General features: G+C 34.2%; 1 long non-coding RNA gene across 1 annotated transcript; it reads left to right on the top strand.

The window, feature by feature from the left end:
• The first annotated feature begins 1,224 nt into the window (after window positions 1–1,224).
• On the top strand, window positions 1,225–7,040 carry LOC142548151 (uncharacterized). The gene is made up of 3 exons (XR_012820919.1): window positions 1,225–1,433; window positions 2,234–2,280; window positions 6,547–7,040. It is a non-coding gene; the product is annotated as an uncharacterized LOC142548151 (long non-coding RNA).
• Window positions 7,041–7,933: the final 893 nt, after the last annotated feature.

The following is a 7,933-nucleotide window of genomic DNA, read 5'->3' as shown; positions in this document are numbered from 1 at the left end:
AAACGGATAACAACAGTATCTTATTAAATATTATATGATTTGATGTTAGTATAACATTTTATCACAAGAAACTAGTTGGATGACTATTGCTTCTGGTTTTGAATTACTGAATTCTAGGTTTGTTGACGTCTGATTTTGACTGCCTAAAGAAGTTTTTCTTATTGAGCGTTCTGGTTTTCCTTAACCATAAAATCAGCATAACCCGACGATTCTAGTTTTCTCAAGTAATACACCACTAAAACTAAGGTTATGTTTTTCCTTAAACATACAACACTAATACTAAGGTTCTGACTTTCCTTAATGTTTTGATTTTCCTTAAGCAGTACATCAACATATTAACTTCCGTTTTAACATTTATATCCGAATTTAAAAATTCGATTTTCGATTGAGTTTTGTTTTCGGTTTTTTCATTTTAAATTTACGTTTTTTTATCCAAAGTTTGTACACCCTTATGTTCAGTCCAAGCACGGACGTTGCTTAAAGTTTGGGGTGGAAATTGATTGCTTCCGCGAGAATCTCACTATTGTGAAAAACAAACCAAATTATTGAATTAAACCAAAATTTGGTTAATGAGATCCTATCTATGTGGGCACTACCCTCACTTCATTTCAACGTGTAAGATCATGCCGCACATACAATTTCAAAAAAAAAAAAAAGAGGTAAGAAACAATCGTGCCTTATCCATTTAGATATAAAATCAATAATTTCTTATATATAACTTTCTAAATATATAAAAAAATTTGTTTTTTTCAAAACAAACCGAACTCGTCTCCCACTTTTCTAAATTCGATTATTTAATTTCATGTTTTTAATTTTAAAAATTAATTTCTATTTTATTCCGAAATATGTAATCTCGCATTATATTTTTAAATTTTTTTATCAACTAGCAATAAAAATGATATAAGGCCCTGTAATTAATTATCCGTTAATTTGTCATAATTAAAATAATTATTGAGTTGTAAATTAAAATAATTATTTATGCCAAATAAATTCAAAAAGTGTGTTAAAAATATATATTTTAGAATATCGGAGAATTTAACGATATAAAATACATATAGAGTTTAAATAACACACGATAGCAAAATAAATACAGACCGTGATAAATGGGCTTGTGTTACTATTTTGGTGATCAATTATTATTATTAAATGCATACAAAACACACATACCTCATTCAAAAGAGAAAAGAAACGAGAGAAGAAGGAAGAGAAAAGAATGAAGGAAACCCCAATTCCCGTCACTTGAGGAGCAGCTGCGGTAAAGTCGCGATATCTCCTCCGTCCCAACTCGAAACTCATAAATTCTTGAAAATTTGTCTTCCTAACATCCTAAGCTTCGATTCAAGCCATAAATCGCGAATTTTGAGCAAGGATACAAATAGATCGAAGCTGCTGTTCCGGTGCTCTGTTTCTGCGTGAATTCTTCCAGTTTTTGGGTGAGAGTTTTTGTGTTGCTACGATTTTGTAGTTTGAATTTGTAGAAATTACATAAACAAACTTTGTAGTGCTTTATGTTTGTTGTTTATAGCCACTGGAGTAATGGGTTTTCTTATCAGAAACGGATTTGTTATGATTTTTCTACCAAAATGTGCCAAAATCGAATTCTGCAATTGTGCTGTGTATAACACCTACTGTATTTCGGGATTATGGCATATATGCAATCGGATTCTGAACTTATGATTCAAATGGAATTTGTAGAGCTATGTCTTCTCTTCGAAATGATATAATATTCGTTAAAATCCATTAAGAATTGAGATATTTATGCTCATTTTTTCGAAACTTATCAATTACATAATTCTGCCGCGAAGTGCGTATGGAGTAGCGTCTTCTTGACAATTCTAGGATTTATCTATTAGGATTATGGAAATGATTTCTTCTAGAAAACTTAGATATTTGAGTTGTCTTTCATTTCCAATTGGCGGATATTGATCTAGGTCAAAAATGAATTAGACATAAATTTTATGGTCATAGGTGCCGAATCTGAAACTGTAACAGTAACAGAATTCATTTTTCTAGATTTCTGGTTGTGGATGTTTATCCATGTCAAGATGATTGAATTTCTTGTTGACATCTTCTGATGAAATATGGATTGTTGAGTTAGGATTCCAACCATGTATGATAAGTATAATTTGGTTAAGTTTTGACCTTAAAACTTAACATAGGTACAAGATGAAATTTGAAAATATTGTTATTGAATTGGAAATTTACTCGACTTGTTATATTATCTTATTGTTAGGTCGAGGAGATCAAAGTTGAGCTTGTTGTCGTTATCAGTCGGAATAGGTATGTTACAGCTCGGTAACATATGACGGTAAAACATAAATTATGTTTATGAAACGTCTGCCCTTTTTATTGCTTTAAAAGTACTAGAAATTTTTTTTAAGCACTCAACTTACGGCCATGTATATTTACCACATGAAAATATTTTTATAAAATATTTTACCATTTAAAATAAAACACTAACCAACTAGCATTTTAAAAATCAAGTGCAATAGTCATGAAATGTCGCATATCTTACCAAACCTAAAAAGCAATAAATTTGAAAAGTATAGCTCATACTAAATCTTTCAAAAATCTCTCAAAAGCATAAATAAATAGTCTTAAAATCTTTAGCTAAATCATGATTCATAAATCGTAAATGCGGAAAAAATAGAAGCGCCGGTCCTCGGGTTGTGTGCGCCTTCAGCCCAGTCAAATCATCCGTCAAGACCTCCCTCAACCTCACCTGCTTCTATCTCACCAACCACTTAAAGTTCCAACTAAAAAGTGAAATTCTTTTTTATTATCTCAATTGAAGTAACGAGCCTCCCCAACATGGGGAGGCTCGTTACTTCAATTAGTCCCCATGTTCCTCGAATGGATCTCTTAGTTGTTGAGAAGGTTGCCCAAAAGCGGTATATAAGGTATACCCCGTAAAACTTACAAGTAAACCAGATATAAAGATGGCTCAACACAGCATCATCTTGATAACAAGTAATACGTAATACAGTCAACATATAACAGTGAAAAATACTTGTACTTAAAATATCGTTTTCATGAAGATGCATAAACTTCAAACATGAACATTTTCGTAAACCTTTTTATGATACATGAACTTTAAATAAACATTTTCATAATGATGCGTCAACTTTAAGCATAAACATTTTCATGACATGCATAACATAAACCTTAAACTTTCTTTTTTCCTCAACATGACATAACATAAAACTTTTTCATGATCATAAAAATTTTTCCTTTTCCTTTTCCTTTTCTTTTGTTGAATTCAGATCGTTAATTGTGACTTTCCTCAAACCTCAAAAGTCGATGGATCCATCTACATGTAACCACAGTACTGGGCGGCGGGGACATCAGCGACACTCTCACCCGTCAACTGAGCCTTGGCCTATCCTCTTTCGAATAGAAATACGATCGTCGGGGCTCCCTCTGGGCCTTCTCCCATAACTGAGCTCCCTCTGAGGCCTTCTCCCCTTACGATATTCTCATTCTTACCTCAAACCTCATATCCTCATATCCTCAATGGTAACAATAGAAGTACGATCGTCGGGCTCCCACTAGGACCATAACCCTCACGATATCTCCAATGTAACCACATAATAGTCACAATTACTTCACTTCCTTCAACGTTTCTTATTCTCATCACTTTATAAAAATCATGCATTACATATAGTTTTGTTTTTGAAACCAAGCATGCAACATGTCTTTTAAATGTCTTCCTTAATTCATAAAAATCCCATAGACATTTAAAAATCATAATTTAATCATTAACATTTCATAAACATTTAAAATGACATTTTAACCTCAAAATATTTAAAATAACATTTTGAAATATTAAATCATAAAATATAAAATTCCCTAAACATTTAAAATATCATTTTAACATATAAAATCCCATAAACATTTAAAATATCATTTTAACATAAAAAATTCCATAAACGTCCATAGCAATAGAAAATAATCATATTAACACATAAAACAGCATTCAGGGCACTGCCACGACGTTTACTAATTTTAGGTGTAAAAAGACCGTTTTACCCCTGGACGTAAAATTTCACGTTGTTGACTTTTTCTTAATTTCATTGTCTCTAACATGTCCCAAATAATTATTTAAGCTTACTTGAATTTTTCCATAATTTTATTTAGCTTAAATATTAGACTTTTTCTTTTATCTTTAATTAATTGTTTTGACGGTGTTTTAATCCCGAAAATCCCAAACTTTAATATAAAATTCCTAAATTCAAAATTTAGTCTTTTTATATTATTTTAGCCCTTGTGAACCACGACTCGACCCCCCCGTGAGCCGTTTTTCAATTAATTTCATTTTAGCAACCCTATATGACACATAAACTTCGACCCCGAGCCAACTTTCGATTTTCCCGAGTCACCCCCAAGCCAAGTTGATCCAAAACCTGACCAACATCCTAGAGTACTCTACTGAACCCTTAAACCACATAGAATCCATCCCAAACAACAAAAATGAAGGCCTCTACCTTACCCATAATCTGGCCGAGAACTCCTTTGTGGACAAGGACTCATGCTTATGCGTCTAGGACTCTAGTCCATGACTTGGCCCGCTAACGAACCTCTCCAGCACTCACCTAGGACCCTTAGGACGCACCCTGACCCAGCTCTTGAACCCCAGGCCGAGCCCCATGTCTCCTGTGCAAGCGCTGAAACCTGCGCATGACAGGAAGGCTCTCGGGTAGGAGTCTTGCTTGGCAAGGACTCCTCCCAGCCCACAAGACTCGAGTCCCATCATGGCTAGGACTCCTCCCTGACCTCTCACAGACCCTGGCTAAGCCCTGTCTCAAGCCAAGACCAAGCCAACCCCTCCCTCATAAAACCCGATCACCCCTAATCTTGACAGCAGAATCGGTTTTCCCGCATGGTGCTTCTTTCCTTCAATTGTGAGGTGGATTAGGCGTGTGCGTGTGACTCATAGACAGGTGTAAACCACTCTTGATCTTACCTTATGTCACGACAGCCCCTTAATCAAACAATAAAATCATGAATTAGCATCAAAATCTCATGTTTCCCATGTGTGCATGCATTATTTCGAAAATACTGAAAAATAAATCCATGTTCTTCATGTATACAATAATTAAAACAATCTTATGATATGATGGATGAGAAAAGGGGATGTATGGCGTGCCTTTGCGTTATATACGCACGAAAAACCGTTGACGACGAAGAACGGGACGAAACCTAGGCTTGTTTTCCTTTGAACCCCTTCGAATTTTTTCTTCTCTTTTGTGGTGTGCAAGTTGTATCGTGAGAAGGGGGTGGTGGGGAGAGTTAATGAAATTTAGAAGTGTGTGGCCGTGTGTTTCCAATTGCAAAGTGAAGGGTTTTTGGTGATTACCACTTTTAAATAGCTAATTAATTTGCTAACTAGGCTTAGGCCTATTAAGCCATTAAATTAAGCCCATTAGCCTTAATTAGAATTTAATAAAATATTAACAAGATTTTTGTTTAAATAAATTTGTGAATTTATTAGCCGGGTTGCCAAAAAGCTCGCATTTTATTGAAAAACTAACACCGATAAAATTTACGTCCCGGCTTATAAAAATCACCTCAAAACACCTTATTTTCAAAAATATGAAAAACCATCAACCATATTTTAAATAATTAAAAATAATTATTTAATAAAAATATTTTCTATTTTTCAGCCCTCGGTCTCCGTTCCTCGATCGCAACTCGAATAACCTTTTACAAATATATTTTAATGCAATCATGTAGAAAAATATATTTTAAACATGCAAATATACACATATAATTAATTTATGCAATTAAAACATTTAATTAAAATACAAGATAATTTAATAATTGTATGCATGTGGTTCGCGTGGACCTTCAAATTTTCGAGGCGTTATAGTTTAATTGTCATTCCGTGTTGCACTGATGGTGTTTATGATTTGTTGACTGTTGTAAGTTGTTAAATGCCTTCGTTGTGATATATGTTTAGTATTGTGACATATTATTGGCATTTAGCATATGACATACTGTTATGACATTCATGTTGAGCCCTATCGTTCTTGTTAGCCCGTTGTTGATATCCATTGTTATCTGGCACTGTTGTTTATCTCGGAATCATAGTGTGGCTGCTAGGCCTATACAATGGGACCGTAGATGTGATTGAACATTCCCGTGGTTAGTCCAGCCTTTTGAGGTGAGCGCTGTGATTGTGTCATCTAGTTCGTTCTGTTGTGCCATCCTGTTATACCGTATCCGCTGTATGGAGGCCGACTCAGGGGTGTTATTCAGCATAGCTTGGCATACCTCGCATACTTGGCAGGGCGGTTTAACTGCCTGACGATGTAGCTCCCCTGTGTTGTTGCTCGAGGATTATTCCAGTTTTTATCGTACCGTTTGTTGGCTCCTGTTATCCCGATTATTCGTTGAGCCTTTCATGCATTGCACATTACATTTTATTATATTATTATGCATGATTTATGATTATTCTTGTTATTGTTAAACTGTTTCATACTAGAATCCTAACATCAGTTGTTTCCTTGGGGAGGCTGCTCTGGTTGCTATTGGGCACCATGATAGATCTCCCGAGTCGTTTTGCAGCATCAGGCCGAGGTTTCGCCATTGGAGCTCGGGATTGAGGTTGGATTGCTTGGTTCTGTTCAGTGGAGTCTCCCAGTTAGTTTATATGTATGTCTTGAGTTTGTTTTAGTTTTGTATTGTAGTTTATTTGCCGGGGAGATGCCCCGTGTATCTGTAGTGGTACTTGGTTGTTTTTGTGCTGTTCTGAGTCGACTCTGTGATTCTTTTGATCTGGTGAGTATTTGGTAAGTTTTAATTTCTGTTTAGTCATGGCCAGTGCGGCTATAGGTTGTTGACTTCGGTTTTGTTTTTATGACTCTAGTTGGAATATATTTTGATATAAACTGCTGCTTGAGTTTTCGGGATGTCCTACTTACGGGGAGATCATGCCGAAATTTTTCTAGGCCCTGAGTTCCGTTTTAAAGTATTTTAAACATTTTTCCGCTGCGGCTTTAAATCAAACCATTATTGTTTGATCATTAATTGTCATTAGAGTAAATGTGCCTCACAAATGATTAATCAATTATGATTATTATCAGAATTATGAAGTTAATTATTAGAAGAAATATTATGTAATATAAAAAATTAAATTTCAAAATCAAATTTTGATATATTTTATATTTCATTTACTCGATCTAAAAGTGTTTTTGTACATACACTTCAATTCTTTTATAAATTAGGATAAATGTAACTTCTAGAAAATTTGAAAGTCCACGGGAACCACATGCATGCAATTTATTAAATTTCTTTGGTATTTTATTAAATTGTTTTAAAGCAGTAAATGCATGTTTATTTTATTAATTTATGTTTAATTATTTTATGCATTTTATTCATAATTCATGCATGATAGGAATTAATTCACGAAATTTTAAAAGTTCACGCATTAGGATTTCTAGGTGCATTTCACGTTCGAAAGAGGATTGGAGACCGGAGAATTTTCAGGAAAATTATTTTTATCACACGATTTATTTTATAAATTAATACAAGATGATTTTAAGGGTATTTTTTCAAAAATGGGATTTTATTGGGTATTTTAACCCCATGATTTTTATTTTTAACGGTACGTAAATTTTATCGAATAAGGTGAATTTTATTTATGGTTTGGCTAATATATGCGAAATCCTCCTAACACGAATTATTTTCCGGGACCATGTTTGGGCCTAATGGGTCTACAAAACCTTTAAAATAAAATGGTGGCCCATTATCAATCATTAATTTAACAATTAAGAATTTAAGCACTATTAAGCCTAAACTAAATGATTATTAACCGATACACACCCATTCACATCCCCACTCCATCGGTTTCATCACCCAACCAACCGACACCCTCTTCATCCCTTTATTGTTCCCTCGGTTCAAGCCATTTTCAGCTTCACCCAGCTGCACT

Source organism: Primulina tabacum, chromosome 6 (assembly GCF_025594145.1).
Source record: "Primulina tabacum isolate GXHZ01 chromosome 6, ASM2559414v2, whole genome shotgun sequence".
In the NCBI taxonomy this organism is placed as follows: Eukaryota; Viridiplantae; Streptophyta; class Magnoliopsida; order Lamiales; family Gesneriaceae; genus Primulina; species Primulina tabacum.
The sequence above is the reverse complement of the archived record's forward strand: the minus strand, read 5'-3'. Positions and strand labels throughout refer to the sequence as shown.